Source organism: Schistocerca americana, chromosome 8, assembly GCF_021461395.2.
Source record: "Schistocerca americana isolate TAMUIC-IGC-003095 chromosome 8, iqSchAmer2.1, whole genome shotgun sequence".
NCBI classification, from domain to species: domain Eukaryota; kingdom Metazoa; phylum Arthropoda; class Insecta; order Orthoptera; family Acrididae; genus Schistocerca; species Schistocerca americana.
In genome coordinates, this window is record NC_060126.1 from 189,257,669 (window position 1) to 189,275,856 (window position 18,188).

The 18,188-nt window shown below is 44.9% G+C and overlaps 1 protein-coding gene across 1 annotated transcript in view; it reads left to right on the plus strand.

Moving 5' to 3' along the window:
* LOC124544992 (high affinity copper uptake protein 1-like) overlaps positions 1 to 18,188 on the plus strand; it is an 812,249-nt gene that overhangs the window by 543,635 nt on the left and 250,426 nt on the right. Inside the window, exon 2 of the mRNA XM_047123749.1 lies at positions 432 to 723. The gene's annotated coding sequence lies outside the window, so the exon portion shown is untranslated. The remainder of the gene's footprint in view (positions 1 to 431; positions 724 to 18,188) is intronic.

Consider the following 18,188-nt stretch of genomic DNA (forward strand, 5'->3'; position numbering starts at 1 on the left):
AAATTTTATTTTTTCCCATTTTTCATGATGAATCATTTAACTCATCCTTACAGTTGCAAGAATGTAATACACTGTTGTCCTGAATTAAAGCAACAAACCACTATTTGTCCATCCTGTGTCTAATTCACGATATTATCGAACAAACTGTCAACAGATGTCCGTACAATAGCGTTCTGCACGGAAGATGGCATTCCGATCAACGAACAACCATGCCAACGATGGCGTCATGGCACCTATCAGATACGGTAATGTTTGCCGGGTAGTCCAGATCCACAATCTTAGTGTACACAGCCATAGGCGGTGTAGGATGGCCCAGAGAAGATGCCTACCAAAGTCTCTGCGGTAGAGGGACACAGGAAGAATGGGAGCAGTACTGTCGCAGTCTGATGTGGCCGGATTGGCTTATCGTAAATCGTTCTGTTATTTTTCAGATGTGGCGGCAGTTCATAGAGACTGGAACTATCTCCCGAAGCAGGACAGACCACATGTGACATCAGAAAGAGAGGACCGTTATTCGGCTGTAAGGGGACGTCGGTACCGCCGTACGCTGCACGACAACTGTCATCTGACCTCACAGCATCCACTGGACGTGCTGTATCGAGGCAAACGGTAAACAGAAGGCTTCTGATAAGTTGCCTTTTATGTTGGAGACCTGCCATATGTGTACCTCTGACTCGTCATCAGAGAAGGGAACTCTCAACACGCCACCTGGACGGTCGAACAGTGAGCCAATGTTCTTTTTATAGATGAGTCCCGATTTGGTTTGGTTTGGAGAGTGATTCTCTACGTATTCGGATCTGGAAGGAATGTGGAACACAATTTCGGGACCCAAACATTGTGGAAAGAGACCTTTGTCGAAAAGGGCCCTTAATTTGTGAGGAGGGGCTATGTTGACTTCTCCAATGTTTCTTCATGAACTTGTACGGTTGGATCGGCAAGGTTTAACTGTTGTCAGGTATCGTGACGAGATCATGGGATTGTTGTGAGGTGTTGTGGGCCCAGACGGACGATAACGCTCGACCACATAGAGCACGGGTGGTTGATATTTTCTTCGAAATGGAGTAATCTGCACGCATGGCGTGGTATGCTCGCTCTCCCGACCTGCATCCCATAGAGCAACTCTGAGATGCACTAGGGATACGGCTTCCATCATGTTAGCATCCACCAACCATTCTCCAAGAGTAGCGAGCAGCTCTGCAGAAAGAATGTGCGTTATAACCATCGTTTCAGACCTGTACTGCTGCCATAAGTGGTCACACCCCATACTGAGCACATTAACCAGTAGTCGGAATATGTGTGAAAATCTGTTAATTTGGAAAAAAACGAAGAACATTTTTGTCTACCATTATGCACGTTGCAGTTGAATACGTTCTGTACTCTTTACATTGTTTCTAGTCATTGTTTATACTGTTTTGTGGCAAAATAAAAGAAACTTTTGAAAAGTTCTGTTTTTGCTTCAATTTTGGACAGTGTGTATTTTGGTCTAACTGTGAGTGGCAGCACAATCACCAGAAATGCAATCCCTGCACCGTACAGCCTGATTTTCCAGTTGCTGTTATTAGGTGAGCGGACAACATGGAGTGTCATCATCGAGAACAATGCTGGACGATGTGGTTGCTGCGGAAGTAGGGTGTAAACACTGCGGATATTTACAGGCGTGTGACGCTAGCGTGTGGAGAGTGGGCGCCGTCAGAAAAATCGCTCTTGCTACACTACCATGCTCGTCTCCATACTACGGCTGTCGTCGCTGAAACAGAGTTCCAGGCTGTCACACATCATCACTACATTGGCCCCTTTCACTTGTGTAGCCCGTTACCAAACGACTTATCTGAGTCTGTCGCACTCGACGTAGAACAGCTGCTCGCCAGTTCCTGGAAGTCTGTGAAACGTCGCGCAGTTCTTTCTTCGTGTCCCCGAACAGATCTTAATCAGAACGGGCTAAATCAAGAGAATACGGCGGATGTGTCCGTAGCCGGAATCTCATTTTAGCGGTGACAGCTGTGGTTTTCCTACGCGTTTGGGGACGAGCGTTGTCGTGTTGCAACAGCACATTTTAGTGATGGCACACACTTTCCTCACACTGCTACCAGTCTTCTACGAGTATCCGCTGTCTTTATACCCTCCTTCCACAGAAACCTCATCGTCCCCCGCGGTCTGTGATGGCCACACTCCATACTGTCTCCTCACGTAATGACAACATTTGGGAAATTGGGCTGTACTGTACAGGGATTACACTTCTAGTGGCCGCGCGGGATTTGCCGAGCGGTCTAAGGCGCTGCAGTCATGGACTGTGTGGCTGGTCCCGGCGGAGGTTCGAGTCCTCCCTCGGGCTTGGGTGTGTGTGTTTGTCGTTAGGATAATTTAGATTAAGTAGTGTGTAAGGTTAGGGACTAATGATCTTAGCAGTGAGGTCCCATAAGATTTCACACACATTTGAACACTTCTAATGACTCTCCTGCCACCGAAGTACTACATACTTGCAGCTGTAATGTTGAATCAAATGGCGCAACGTGAATTGTGGCAAAAAATAAAGTGTGAATCAATATCGAACGCCCCTAATAGTTGTCATAAAAGCACATTACAAAATCTTAATTTATGACATCATGTGAGAAGATATAAATCCAAGTTTAGCAAAGCCTACTTTTGATGGCCATGTACGTACGAGCGCTTCCCTAAAAGTAATGCCCCGAATTTTTGATTCTGTTCTTCATATCAGTTGGGGTATTACGTGTCATGCATATTACTCGGTCGACTTTCGCGTTTCGCTGATGCAAGTTGCAACCCTCTGCTGGTAGAGGACTACGAATTGTGACGTATAACATGGCGATGTGAATTGTAACTGTCGGTGCGTGAGAAACAGCGTCCTGTAATCGAGTATCTAACCGCAGGAGACGCGCCGACAATTGAAATCCATACAATAATTGAAGTTGTGTATGGCGATGATGTCAGACCACACAAAAGCTGCGACATCTGCAACAATCCGACGTCTTGGGTTGATCGTCCTCCATACAACCCTGACTTGACCGCATACTATTTTCATCTGTTTCCAAAACTTTAACGAACACCTCCCAAGAATTCACTTTGATAGTGATGAAGCGGCGCAAGCTGAAGCGAGGTTGTGGCTCCATCTACAATGCCAGACTTTCTGTAGTTAGGTATAAAAAAAACTGGTCTCTCGTTGGGAGAAATTTGTTCGTCGCCAGGGTGACTATGTTGATAAATGATACGTACACATGAAGATTTAAGATGTAGAATATTAATAACGTTTGTTTTATGTAAGTAAGAATTTTCACATTAGGAAATTCGGAGGCGTTATTTTCCACCATGCCCTCGTAAAATATTGAACAATAGGCTTGGTAAAGTTAAGGGAAAACATAGAAAAACGGTATAAAGATATTAACGATTAACAGTTATGTTGTGACTCAAATGTAAACATACAAATATACGTTTAACAAAGGTATTTATATGTCTAAAATTTTGAAGGTAGTCTGACAAAGACAGTCCCTCAAATCTTCTATCTATCTACTATAAATCTATCAATTAAAACCCCCAACTGTGGTTTCTATGTTCAGGCCAAGGCCAAGAACTGTAATTGAGTGTGTGATGCGGTTTTCGGTAATAGATGGACTGATCCTCGAGAAAGGTTTGTGGGCACGGGAGAAAGGCATAAGGCCTGGTGACATGGCGCCTTGTCGTCCATAAAAATTCCATCGTTTTTGGGAACATAAAGTCCATGAATGCTAATGGTCTCCATGTAGTCGAACATAAGCATTTCCAGTCAATGTGGTTCATCTGGAGCAGAGGACACAGTCCATTCTATGTAAAAATAGTCCACACCATACAGAACCTCCACGTGCTCGTACAGTGTCTTATTGACAACTTGGGTCCACGGCTTCGTTGGGTTTGCGTCACACTCGAATCCTACTATCAGCTCTTACCAACTGAAGAACCCTCTGCCAGGCACTTAAATGTGGTTTGCAGAGTATCCATGTAGATGTCATCTTACTCGTCTATACCAGTCGTCTAGGGTCGAAACTAACCAATGTGGTTACAAGCATAGGAGGATTTCACGCAGTGTTGCTTTTCTGTGAGTGCTGACAACTCTACGCAAGCTACTGCGCTCTCGGTCTCTAACTGAAGGCCGTCGCCCACTGCGTTGTCCGTGGTGAGAGGTAATGCCTGAACTCTGATATTCTCGGCACACTATTGACATTGTGGATCTCGAAGTACTGGTTTCCCTAACGATTTTAGAGACGGCATGTCCCGTATGTCTAAGTACCATTCGGCGTTCAAAGTCTGTTAATTCGCGTCGTGGGGCCATAACCACGTCGGAGAACTTTTCACATGGATCACCCGAGGACAAATGACAGCTCCACCAATTCACTGCCCTTTTACATCTTACGTACGCAATACTACCGCTATGTATATACGCTATGTTCAAAAGTATCCGGACATACGTTTTTCATATTAAGTGAATTGTGCTGCCACCTACTGCCACGAACTCCATATCAGAGACCTCAGTAGTCATTAGACATCGTGAGAGAGCAGAATGGGGTGTTCTGCGGAACTGACGGACTTAGAAACTTGGTCAGGTCATTGGGTGTCACTTGTGTCACACGTCTGTACGCGATATCTCCACAGTCCTGAACATTTCTAAGTCCACTGTTACCGATGTGATAGTGAAGTGTAAACGTGAATTGACTCGTCCAGTACAAAAGCGTACAGCCCGACCTCGTCTGTTGACTGACAGAGACCGCCGACAGTTGAAGAGGGTCGTAATGTGTAATAGGCAGACATCTATCCAGACCGTCACACAGGAATTCCAAACTATATCAGGAAACACTGCACGTACTATGACGGTTAGGCGAGAGGTGAGAAAACTTGGTTTTCATGGTCGAGCGGCTGCTCATAAGCCACACATCACACTGGCAAATGCCAAGCGACGTCTCGCTTGGTGTAAGGAACGTAAACATTGGGCGATTGAACGTTGTGTGGAGTGATAAATCACGGTACATAATGTGGAAATCCGAAGGTAGGCTGTGGGTATGGCGAATGCTCGGTGATCATCATCTGTCAGCGTGTGTAGTGCGAAATTCGGAGGCAATGGTGTTATGGTGTGGTCGTGTTTTTCATGGAGGGGCTTGCACCCCTTATTGTTTTGCGTGGTACTATCATAGCACAGGCCTACATTGATGTTTGAAGCACCTTCTTGCTTCCCACACTTGAAGAGCAATTCGGAGATGGCGATTGCATCTTTCAACACGATCGAGCACCTGTTCATAATGCATGGCCTGTGGCGGAGTGGTTACACGACAATAAAATCCCTGTAATGGACTGGCGTGTACAGAGTCCTGACCTGAATCCTATAGAAGACCTTTGGCATGTTTTCGAACGCCGGGTTCGTACCAGGCCTCACCGGCCGACATCGACATCTCTTCTCAGTGCAGCGCTCCTTAAAGAATGGGCTCTCCATTCCCCAAGAAACCTTCCAACACCTGATTGAACGTATGCCTGCGAGAGTGGAAGCTGTCATCAAGTCTAAGGGTGGGGCAACACCATATTGAATTTTAGCATTACCGACGGAGGGCGCCACGAACTTGTAAGTCATTTTCAGCCAGGCGTCCGGATACTTTTGATCGCATAGAGTGTGCGCATACCGCTGTCACATGTCTTTTCTCACCTCAGTGCATTACCACTACAGCAGACTACTTCCTATCGTTGATACTTTGATGCGATTTTTCGATGCTGAAGCGGCTCACTAGTTTAAGAAACAAAACATAAAGGACTAGAAACAATAGCGATGCAAATGTTGAGTGCCTGAACTAAAGTAACTGTTCATATAAAGTACATACTAACATAAAATGACTGTTACGTAGCTCCCTGTGTTGCAGTATTACTACGGTATTTTGTCAGCTTGTAAAAATTTTAAAAAACTCGTCATTATATATGAGATTACTGAAAGAAAGTAGAATGGCACCTCTCGTGACTAACTTTGCTTTCAGACGCCGTAACTGTTGTAAGTACGATTATGTTCCTCTCCCATTTTGCATATGGAAAGAGGATGTGGTCGGTTTCACCTTACGTAGTTAGTGCGGTGCATTTGAGTTCGAGACAACTTAGGCACTTTCCAGTTGTTTCGCCATTTCTGAAAGGCATTCTGTATCGCTAGACGCTACACACTGCAATTCAGAAGACGATGGTTTGAGATCCAATAAGTTCCGTCTTTTTTTTTTTTTGTTTTTTTTTTTTTTTTGTTTTTTTATCTGAAAGGTAGTAGACATAGTGAATAACTAGTGCCATCACGCAGTGAAAGATAACCAATACCAGACTCTATCGATAGTGAAATATTAATCAACAAAATGATGTAGTGCTGACTCTGCTCTTTGTTGTTTTACCAGGGAAAGATCTGGGTTTCAGGTAGGATTTAAGTAAAAAAACTTCGTCTCCATAAGGTCACTTGCTAGTTTTCCCTCGACAGCTTCCTTCGTAACAATGTCTCAGCAACTGCAAGCCAGAATCTCTGTGTTTTTAATTGGTTTCGTGGCAGTCATAATTTGCACAGTTTATAGAACTTTTAGTTCAATTCGCCCGAGTATTCACTTCATATGCAGGTCGAAGAGGCGAACTGCTTTTCCTTTCATGAACTGTTGGTGAAGAGGAAAGTTACGGTGCGTTGGGACACGCCATTTACAGGAAGCTAACTATCAACGATTTGTGTCTTCGCGCCAGTATACTTCGTGGCGTAATACGTAGGACCCATGTCATACATATCAGACCCTGAAAGTTTGTCAGCCGAGTTAGCTCGCCTTAAAGTAAATCTTTGGCCATAATGGGTATAGCGCGCGTTACGTAATCGACCAACCATGAATTGGCTGATGTGGCGCCTACGTCTGCCGCTTTCTGTCCTCCCGCAGGGTTGGTCGTGCTTGAGGAAACACGTTGTTTTTTCCAACACCATCTAAGAGTAGGGCCCTTTTAGGGTCTGTAAAGGATGGTCTTGGCTTACGTAAGACGCGTGTTTGTTGTGTAAGTAGGCTGTTTAGGTTTTCTTACTGTATGAAAATCACTGGCTGTGCTGTGTGCAGTCTGTGGCTAGTTTGCATTGTTGTGTTGGGCAGCGGCAGCTAGATGTGAACAGCGCGTAGCGTTGCGCAGTTGGAGGTGAGCCGCCAGCAGTGGTGGATGTGGGGAGAGATGGCGGAGTTTTGAAATTTGTCATGAACTGCTATATATATTATGACTATTGAGGTAAATACATTGGTTGTTCTCTAGCAAAATCTTTCATTTGCTAACTATGCCTACCAGTAGTTAGTGCCTTCAGTACTTTGAATCTTTTATTTAGCTGGCAGTAGTGGCGCTCGCTGTATTGCAGTAGCTTGAGTAACGAAGATTTTTGTGAGGTAAGTGATTTGTGAAAGGTACAGGTTAATGTTAGTAAGGGCCATTCTTTTGTAGGGATTTCTGAAAGTCAGATTGCGTTACGCTAAAAATATTGTGTGTCAGGTTAAGCACAGTCAAGTATAATTTTTCAAAGGGGACGTTTCAGTTGTACCCCGTGCAGTTGTTGTGTATCAAATATTAGTCAGACCATCAGGACTGTTCATGACCAGTGAATAAAGCATAAGCCTCATACACGCCGACAACAAGCAAGAGAACTGCCGATTGCAGATCATGGCCTCGGTCCCGGTTACCTCATGTGATATATTTTTTTCAGTAGTCTTCACACATTTACGCTTCTTGCTGTTTTTATTTCTCAACCAGTCACATCACTTTCTTTTCCCTTACCTTCCAAAATATTGTGTCTCATCATGTTCCTCTTTCTCCCTCTATCCCACTCCTCATAGTTTAAACTATCTCTCTATAACTAGTCTCTGTTTTTGCGCTTAATTTCCTGATCCTCCACTGTAGTAAGTACTAAATGTTTTATAACGTTGTACACTAGATGTAATTTATGTTTGTCGTAATGAATGTAATGCGTATTATCTGATTATACTAATGACAAGGCCATGGCCGTAATCTAGCCAGATTAAATAAATAAATAAAAGAATGAATAAATAACACGATCCTCTCTCAAAGAACATTTAGAAGCGATGACTGAATGAGAAACCCGCTGCTTCAGCTTTCCTTATTCATAGAGTGTAGATGGTGTTAGTCCTGTGTCCTTAGTGCAGTTGAACTGAAATGCTAATCATTGGCAAAACAATACATGTAGCAAATTTTAGGTCTATTTTACTACTTGTTTATATGCAATCTTCAATGCACTGCACTGTTTTAGGCATCAGAAAGGGAATCTTGGCAAGGGGAATGAATAGATAAGCTACGTAACAATTTAATTGGATAAAAGCTCGGCAAAGGTGAATTGCAAATTAAGTGTGAAAAGAAGGCATACCTGGAACTAATACTACATAAACAGGGGTTGGACATAAGTACGGAATCACAGCGTAAAATGCATGGTTGAATGTAAATGCAGAAGCTAGCAAAGCCTGGAGGTTGCGCTGTCGTATTTGACCACGAACGGAACTTGAGGATTGTTCTCAATGCGTTGCATGATTCAGTCTTGGCGAGAACAGTGCAATGCATAGTTGAGAGTGCATTATGTCGGAGATAAGAGAATTCGAACGTGGGAAAATTGTTGGTAATCGTATGGTGGATGCTTAAGGTAGCCGAAGCGTCTGGTGTTTCAAGAGCCACTGTACTGCAGCTTTATACTGTACATAGGGAAACCGGAAACACATTACCCGCTCAGTCACAACAAGGGCAAAAGTTTGTGGCTAGTGCTCGTGACAGACGGCCATTGAAGAGGATTGTGACGAAAAAAAAAAAAAAAAACATGCATCAGTGATGCAAATGGCCGTAACAGGAAAATGTGGTGCCGAAGACATAAAACTTGGCCTTTGGAGCAGTGGAAGAAACTTATTTGGTGGGATGAGTCTTGTTGCACACTGTTTCCGAGTTCTGGCCATACGCCACAAGAGTGAAAAAGGCGGTGGGTCGGTGATGATTTGGACAGCCATATCGTGGTATTCCTTGGGCCCTATGGCTACGCTGCAGGATGGCATCACTGCCAAGGATTGTGTGACCATTTTGGCTGATCAGGTCCATCTCATGGTGCAATGTTTGTTCCCCCTATGGTGAGTCTGTCTTCGTAGACGACAGGACCCCTGTCCACAAAGCTCGCATCGTCCAGAACTGGTTTTGTGAGAACGAGCATGAGTCGTCGCATCTCCCCTGGCCATCACAGTCATCAAATCTCAATCATATTTAGCCTTTGTGGTCTACTGTGTAGAGAAGGGTGCTTGATCGCTGTCCATCTCCATCATTGTTAGCTTAACTTGCCACTGGTTTGCAGGAAGAACAACGTAAGATTCCCTTGAAAACTACAAATGACCTCTATTTATCCATTCCGAGATGACAGGAAGCTGCTTTGAATGCTAGCGGTTTTCTTACACCTTATTAAGCATGGTAATTTATTGTCTTTTTCGTATCAACATATTTTTGTCCATCCCGTGCATTTTATTTTACCACTTTCACTCTGCCATAGTCTTAAACAAACGGGTCATGTGGGTTAACTAATACGGCGCGTTTGAGCGGAGGTGTGACAGAAACAGTGACCATCATTTATTTCAAATTTGATATGGTCGGAATTGGGTATTGGCAAGAGAATAAGTCGTAATGATATTTATTTTATGGGAATCTACCATCTGATTCTTTTGGAGGAAGTAGGAAACATTGATTCAAATAACAGAACATATAGATATGAAAAGCCGTAACTTAAAATACAGATGCTCTAGGAAACATGTCATACGAGCTCCAAGGATAAACACGGGCTCCATACGCCCAAGGAAATGCTGAGGGACAAGGATGTGAGGGTGTTATCAATAAGGTATGGCGAGAGGAGAAGCTGCTCGTTGCAGTAGTACAGGAATAGGAAACAAAAGAAAAATGTCCCTGCGCACGCAAGAGCTGCACTGGTTCAACATTAGCAGAGACAGTCCGTAGGTGAGCTCACATTTAAAGTATTCTAGACCACGACGTCATCACTAGATTGGCAGATTATACACTGAAGAGCCAAAGACACTAGTACACCCGTCGAATACCGTCTAGGGCCCCCAGGAGCATGCAAAAATGCCGCAACACGACGTGGCATAGATTCGACTAATGTCTGAAGTAGGGAATTGACACCATCCGTCCTGCGAGGGGTAGAAGATACCTTCTGAATAGCACGTTGCAAGGCATCCTAGACAGGCTCAGTAATGTTCATGTCTGGTGAATGTGGTGGTTGCCGGATGCGTTTGAACTCAGAAGAGTGTTCCTGTTCCTGTAGCAATTCTGGGAACGTGGGGTGTCGCATTGCCCAAGTCCGTCGGAATGCACAATAGACACGAATGGATGCAGGTGATCAGACAGGAGGCTTACGTACGTATCATCTGTCAGAATCGTATCTAGACATAGCAGGGGTCCCCTGTCATTCCAACTGCACACATCCGAACCGGCCGATGTGGCCGACCGGTTCTAGGTGCTTCAGTCTGGAACCGCGCGACCGCTACGGTCGCAGGTTCGAATCCTGCTTCGGGCATGGATGTGTGTGATGTTCTTAGGTTAGTTAGGTTTAAGTAGTTCCAAGTTCTAGGGGACTGATGACCTCAGCTGTTAAGTCCCATAGTGCTCAGAGCCATCTGAACCATTTTTTGCACACATCCGACACCATTTCAGAGCCTCCACTAGCTTGAACAGTCTCCTGCTCACATCCAGGTGTCCATGGATTCATGAGGTGGTATCCGTACCCGTATACGTTCATTGGCTCGATACAATTTGAAACGAGACTCGTCCGACCAGGCGACATGTTTCCAGCCACCAACAGTGCAATGTCGGTGTTGATGAACCCAGGCAAGACTTAAAGCCTTGTGTCGTGTACACGAGTGGGCCTTCAGCTTCGAAAGTCGTTATCGATGGTGTTTCGTTGAATGGTTCGCACGCTGACACTTGTTGATGGCCCAGCATTGAAATTTGCTGCAATTTGCAGAAGTGTTGCACTTCTTTCACGTTGAACGATTCTCTTCAGTCGTCGCTGGTCTCTTCCTGCAGGATCTTTTCCCGGCCGCATCGATGTCGGAGATTTGATGTTTTACCGGATTCCTGAAATTCACGATCTACTCGTGAAATGGTGATACGGGAAAATGCCCACTTCATTGCTACCTCGGAAAAAATGGTTCAGATAGCTCTAAGCACTTAGAACTACTTAAACCTAACCAACCTAAGGACATCACACACATCCATGCCCGAGGCAGGATTCGAACCTGCGACCGTAGCTGTCGCACGGTTCCGGACGGTAGCGCCTAGAACCGCTCGGCCACGCTGGCTGGCACTACCTCGGAGATGCCGTATCCAATTGCTCGTGTGCCAACTATAATACGACGTTCAGACTCACTTAAATCTTGATAACCTGCCATTGTAGTAGCAGTAACCGATCTAACAACTGCGCCAGACAGTTGTCTTATATAGGCATTGCCGACAGCAGCGTCTTATTCTGTTTGTTTACGTATCTCTGTATTTGAACACGCATGCCTATACTAGTTTCCTTGGCGCTTCAGTATATGATCTACGTGGATTTTCAGACAAAGCAGTCACCTCGAGACTGATGTATTCAGCCCGTAACTTAGACTAGAATGGCAACCGAAATCCCTTCTTTCGATCAGAGAGACTCTCTGAAAGCCTTCATTCGATCTAGATTGCCGCTAACGATCTCATGACACGTGATTTATCACACAAACAAAACATCGCCGGATTAATCAATAGAGTTAGCAATCTGTATGAGAATAACAAGTATAATCCCTTCTTTAACGCACGGAGAGAAGAAAGAGATACCGGGAAACCATTTATTCAATCCGGGTTACACTTAATCTACTTCCAATACGTTGTTCACTTTACAATAAAATCCCGAAATTAAGCAGTTAAGTTAGCAATTTGTACCGGAGTAACAAGCATAGGCCCTCCTTCATTGTACAGAGAGAAGAAAGAGATACTGTGACAGCCATTATCTGATCTCCATTGCATGTAGTGGACTCAATCAATAAATTTAGCAATTTGTATGTGACTAACGAACAGAATACATTCTACATGATGTAAAAGGAAATGTTGTTAAAGCTTTCAGACAACGCCTTGAAACAGACGCAGAAGACGTTCCCAATTTCTACCACATTCTGAGACCTTCACATAGTTTCACAATGCTGGAGTGCTGAAGTGTCTGCTCCGTATGGCGCGCGGCAGCGAACTGCACACAACATAAAAATACTAGAAGTTCAAGGCCCATGATACGATATCGAAACAGAGCCCGACGGTAGCGTTGCTAGTTGCCTGGCAGTGTACTTTTTTTTTCATTTGCACTTTGTGGGTGTTCCTCTTTGTCTGGCGGTAAAGTGAGTTCCTTGGAAACGTTTTTCTTTCTTTTCGAAGTAGTATATCCCAAAAATCACAATCAAAAACTAAAAATTAACTTAGCTGAAATTCATAGTAACGCAAAATTTTACAAATGAGATCGTGATCGCCATTTGAATGTAAAATTACTCATTTGCAAAACCCAGTACGACTTTCTTTCGTCGCGTTATATAATATGGACTCGTGTCTTTTTGTAACTGTTTACGAATCCGTGTTTGAACGCTCAACTTAAATACGTTGTAAGTGCATTGCTCGTACTCTAACGTTATTTTTGTTCGTATGCGTTTTTGTACTCTCACACTTAATGGAGGCCACCAAAATTTTCATTGATTTCTCCTAAAATCCGTTGTTTTTAGTACCTGTTAATGAAGTGTGAATGCATATGCAAAACTACTGTCACATTTTTGACATTCGCAGGTGCTCTACTGAGACTATAAAGCATACTCATACACATATACGTATACCACTTCATCCATACTCTGCAAACCACTGTGGAATGCATGGCACTCAGTGGCAACAAGATACACCATTCAAAGCACAATTACAAACTCACTCCGTGACAAGATGTAATGAAGTTGAATACCAGTTCTCTCGAAACTTGTTGAGATGCAGTTCACCATTATATGCGAGAAAGTAGAATAAAAACAATATACACTACTGGCCATTAAAGTTGCTAAGCCACGAAGATGACGTGCTAGAGACGCGAAATTTAACCGACAGGAAGAAGATGCTGTGATATGCAAATGATTAGCTTTTCAGACCATTTCGTGCAGACATGAGGAAAGTTTCCAACCGATTCATCATACACAAACAGGAGCTGACCGGCGTTGCCTGGTGAAACATTGTTTTGATGCCTCGTGTAAGGAGGAGAAATGCGTACCATCACGTTTCCGACTTTGATAAAGGTCGGATTGCGACATTGCTGCTCGTGTTGGTCGAGATCCAATGACTGTTAGCAGAATATGGAATCGGTGGGTTCAGGAGGGTAAAATGGAATGCCATCCTGGATCCCTACGGTCTCGTATCACTAGCAGTCGAGATGACAGGCATCTTATCCGCATGGCTATAACGGATCGTGCAGCCATGTCTCGATCCCTGAGTCAACAGATGGGGACGTTTGCAAGGCAACAACCATCTGCACGAACAGTTCGACGACGTTTGCAGCAGCATGGACTATCAGCTCGGAGGCCACGGCTGCGGTTACCCTTAACGCTGCATCACAGACAGGAGCGCTTCCTATCGTGTACTCAACGACGAAACCGGGTGCACGAATGGCAAAACATCATTTTTTCGGATGAATCCACGTTCTGTTTACAGCACCATGATGGTTGCATCCGTGTTTGGCGACATCGCGGTGAACGCACATTGGAAGCGTGTATTCGTCATCGCCATACTGGCGTATCAGCCGGCGTGATGGTATGGGGTGCTCCCTGCCGCCGTTGGATAAGCAGCTGAGCAGCAAGTCGTATACTCCTAGCTCACTCATTTGTTACATAGTTTAATTCTTAATTTCTTTGCGTGTTTTTGGTACTTGCATTGTTTAATTCATAAATTTCGAGCGTATTATAGTATTTGAGAGTTGTAGCATCGCGTTTTAGTACCTGAATAGTGTAAATTCGCGTAGTCGTTTGTCTACTGTTTTGTTTTGAACGGCCAGTGTCGGTTGGTCGCAGTCAGTGTGCTCCCTGCCGCCGTTGGATAAGCAGCTGAGCAGCAAGTCGTATACTCCTAGCTCACTCATTTGTTACATAGTTTAATTCTTAATTTCTTTGCGTGTTTTTGGTACTTGCATTGTTTAGTTCATAAATTTCGGGCGTATTATAGTATTTGAGAGTGTAGCATCGTGTTTTAGTACCTGAATAGTGTAATTTCGCTTAGTCTCCTTCCGCCGCCGAGCAGTGTCAGCAGTGCGCAAGTAGCAGCATTACTGCATTTACTAGGCAATCTTGTATTTTAATAACCGTTTAAATTTTGTCGATTTGTTTGCGCTCTCTGTAGATTAGTTCCGACGTTCTTAGCAAAACAGTTTTTAGCATGGATAGGAACTGCAACTGCTGTGTTCGGATGCAGGCTGAGTTGGCATCCCTTCGCTCCCAGCTTCAGGCAGTGTTGGCTTCGGTCACACAGCTTGAGGCTGTTGCCAATGGGCATCACTGTGGGGGTCGGGATGGGGGTTTGTCGGGGACGGCCAGCTCGTCCCACGCATCCCCTGATCGGACTACGACTGTGGTTGCCCGGGATACTGCCCGCATTGAGGCTGATCCCTCACCTGTGGTAGAGTGGGAGGTCGTTTCAAGGTGTGGCAGGGGGCGAAAGACATTCCGGAGGGCTGAACGGAAAGCCTCTCCAGTTTGTCTGACGAACCGGTTTCAGGCTCTGTCTCAGGCTGATACTGATCTTCGGCCTGACATGGCTGCTTGTCCTGTTCCAGAGGTTGCCCCTCAGTCTGCAAGATCCGGGCAGTCGCAGAGGGTGGGCTTACTGGTAGTTGGGAGCTCCAACGTCAGGCGCGTAATGGGGCCCCTTAGGGAAATGGCAGCAAGAGAGGGGAAGAAAACCAATGTGCACTCCGTGTGCATACCGGGGGGAGTCATTCCAGATGTGGAAAGGGTCCTTCCGGATGCCATGAAGGGTACAGGGTGCACCCATCTGCAGGTGGTCGCTCATGTCGGCACCAATGATGTGTGTCGCTATGGATCGGAGGAAATCCTCTCTGGCTTCCGGCGGCTATCTGATTTGGTGAAGACTGCCAGTCTCGCTAGCGGGATGAAAGCAGAGCTCACCATCTGCAGCATCGTCGACAGGACTGACTGCGGACCTTTGGTACAGAGCCGAGTGGAGGGTCTGAATCAGAGGCTGAGACGGTTCTGCGACCGTGTGGGCTGCAGATTCCTCGACTTGCGCCATAGGGTGGTGGGGTTTCGGGTTCCGCTGGATAGGTCAGGAGTCCACTACACGCAACAAGCGGCTACACGGGTAGCAGGGGTTGTGTGGCGTGGGCTGGGCGGTTTTTTAGGTTAGATGGCCTTGGGCAAGTACAGAAAGGGCAACAGCCTCAACGGGTGCGGGGCAAAGTCAGGACATGCGGGGACCGAGCAGCAATCGGTATCGTAATTGTCAACTGTCGAAGCTGCGTTGGTAAAGTACCGGAACTTCAAGCGCTGATAGAAGGCACCGAAGCTGAAATCGTTATAGGTACAGAAAGCTGGCTTAAGCCAGAGATAGATTCTGCCGAAATTTTTACAAAGGTACAGACGGTGTTTAGAAAGGATAGATTGCATGCAACCGGTGGTGGAGTGTTCATCGCTGTTAGTAGTAGTTTATCCTGTAGTGAAGTAGAAGTGGATAGTTCCTGTGAATTATTATGGGTGGAGGTTACACTAAACAACCGAACTAGGTTAATAATTGGCTCCTTTTACCGACCTCCCGTCTCAGCAGCATTAGTGGCAGAACAACTGAGAGAAAATTTGGAATACATTTCACATAAATTTTCTCAGCATGTTATAGTCTTAGGTGGAGATTTCAATTTACCAGATATAGACTGGGACACTCAGATGTTTAGCACGGGTGGTAGGGACAGAGCATCGAGTGACATTATACTGAGTGCACTATCCGAAAATTACCTCGAGCAATTAAACAGAGAACCGACTCGTGGAGATAACATATTGGACCTACTGATAACAAACAGACCCGAACTTTTCGAATCTGTATGTACAGAGCAGGGAATCAGTGATCATAAGGCCGTTGCAGCATCCCTGAATATGGAAGTTAATAGGAATATAAAAAAAGGGAGGAAGGTTTATCTGTTTAGCAAGAGTAATAGAAGGCAGATTTCAGACTACCTAACAGATCAAAACGAAAATTTCTGTTCCGACGCTGACAATGTTGAGTGTTTATGGAAAAAGTTCAAGGCAATCGTAAAATGCGTTTTAGACAGGTACGTGCCGAGTAAAACTGTGAGGGACGGGAAAAACCCACCGTGGTACAACAACAAAGTTAGGAAACTACTGCGAAAGCAAAGAGAGCTTCACTCCAAGTTTAAACGCAGCCAAAACCTCTCAGACAAACAGAAGCTAAACGATGTCAAAGTTAGCGTAAGGAGGGCTATGCGTGAAGCGTTCATTGAATTCGAAAGTAAAATTCTATGTACCGACTTGACAGAAAATCCTAGGAAGTTCTGGTCTTACGTTAAATCAGTAAGTGGCTCGAAACAGCATATCCAGACACTACGGGATGATGATGGCATTGAAACAGAGGATGACACGCGTAAAGCTGAAATACTAAACACCTTTTTCCAAAGCTGTTTCACAGAGGAAGACCGCACTGCAGTTCCTTCTCTAAATCCTCGCACAAACGAAAAAATGGCTGACATCGAAATAAGTGTCCAAGGAATAGAAAAGCAACTGGAATCACTCAATAGAGGAAAGTCCACTGGACCTGACGGGATACCAATTCGATTCTACACAGAGTACGCGAAAGAACTTGCCCCCCTTCTAACAGCCGTGTACCGCAAGTCTCTAGAGGAACGGAGGGTTCCAAATGATTGGAAAAGAGCACAGATAGTCCCAGTCTTCAAGAAGGGTCGTCGAGCAGATGCGCAAAACTATAGACCTATATCTCTTACGTCGATCTCTTGTAGAATTTTAGAACATGTTTTTTGCTCGCGTATCATGTCATTTCTGGAAACCCAGAATCTACTATGTAGGAATCAACATGGATTCCGGAAACAGCGATCGTGTGAGACCCAACTCGCCTTATTTGTTCATGAGACCCAGAAAATATTAGATACAGGCTCCCAGGTAGATGCTATTTTTCTTGACTTCCGGAAGGCGTTCGATACAGTTCCGCACTGTCGCCTGATAAGCAAAGTAAGAGCCTACGGAATATCAGACCAGCTGTGTGGCTGGATTGAGGAGTCTTTGGCAAACAGAACACAGCATGTTGTTATCAATGGAGAGACGTCTACAGACGTTAAAGTAACCTCTGGCGTGCCACAGGGGAGTGTTATGGGACCATTGCTTTTCACAATATATATAAATGACTTAGTAGATAGTGTCGGAAGTTCCATGCGGCTTTTCGCGGATGATGCTGTAGTATACAGAGAAGTTGCTGCATTAGAAAATTGTAGCGAAATACAGGAAGATCTGCAGCGGATAGGCACTTGGTGCAGGGAGTGGCAACTGACCCTTAACATAGACAAATGTAATGTATTGCGAATACATAGAAAGAAGGATCCTTTATTGTATGATTATATGATAGCGGAACAAACACTGGTAGCAGTTACTTCTGTAAAATATCTGGGAGTATGCGTACGGAACGATTTGAAGTGGAATGATCATATAAAACTAATTGTTGGTAAGGCGGGTACCAGGTTGAGATTCATTGGGAGAGTGCTTAGAAAATGTAGTCCATCAACAAAGGAGGTGGCTTACAAAACACTCGTTCGACCTATACTTGAGTATTGCTCATCAGTGTGGGATCCTTACCAGGTCGGGTTGACGGAGGAGATAGAGAAGATCCAAAGAAGAGCGGCGCGTTTCGTCACTGGGTTATTTGGTAACCGTGATAGCGTTACGGAGATGTTTAATAAACTCAAGTGGCAGACTCTGCAAGAGAGGCGCTCTGCATCGCGGTGTAGCTTGCTCGCCAGGTTTCGAGAGGATGCGTTTCTGGATGAGGTATCGAATATATTGCTTCCCCCTACTTATACTTCCCGAGGAGATCACGAATGTAAAATTAGAGAGATTAGAGCG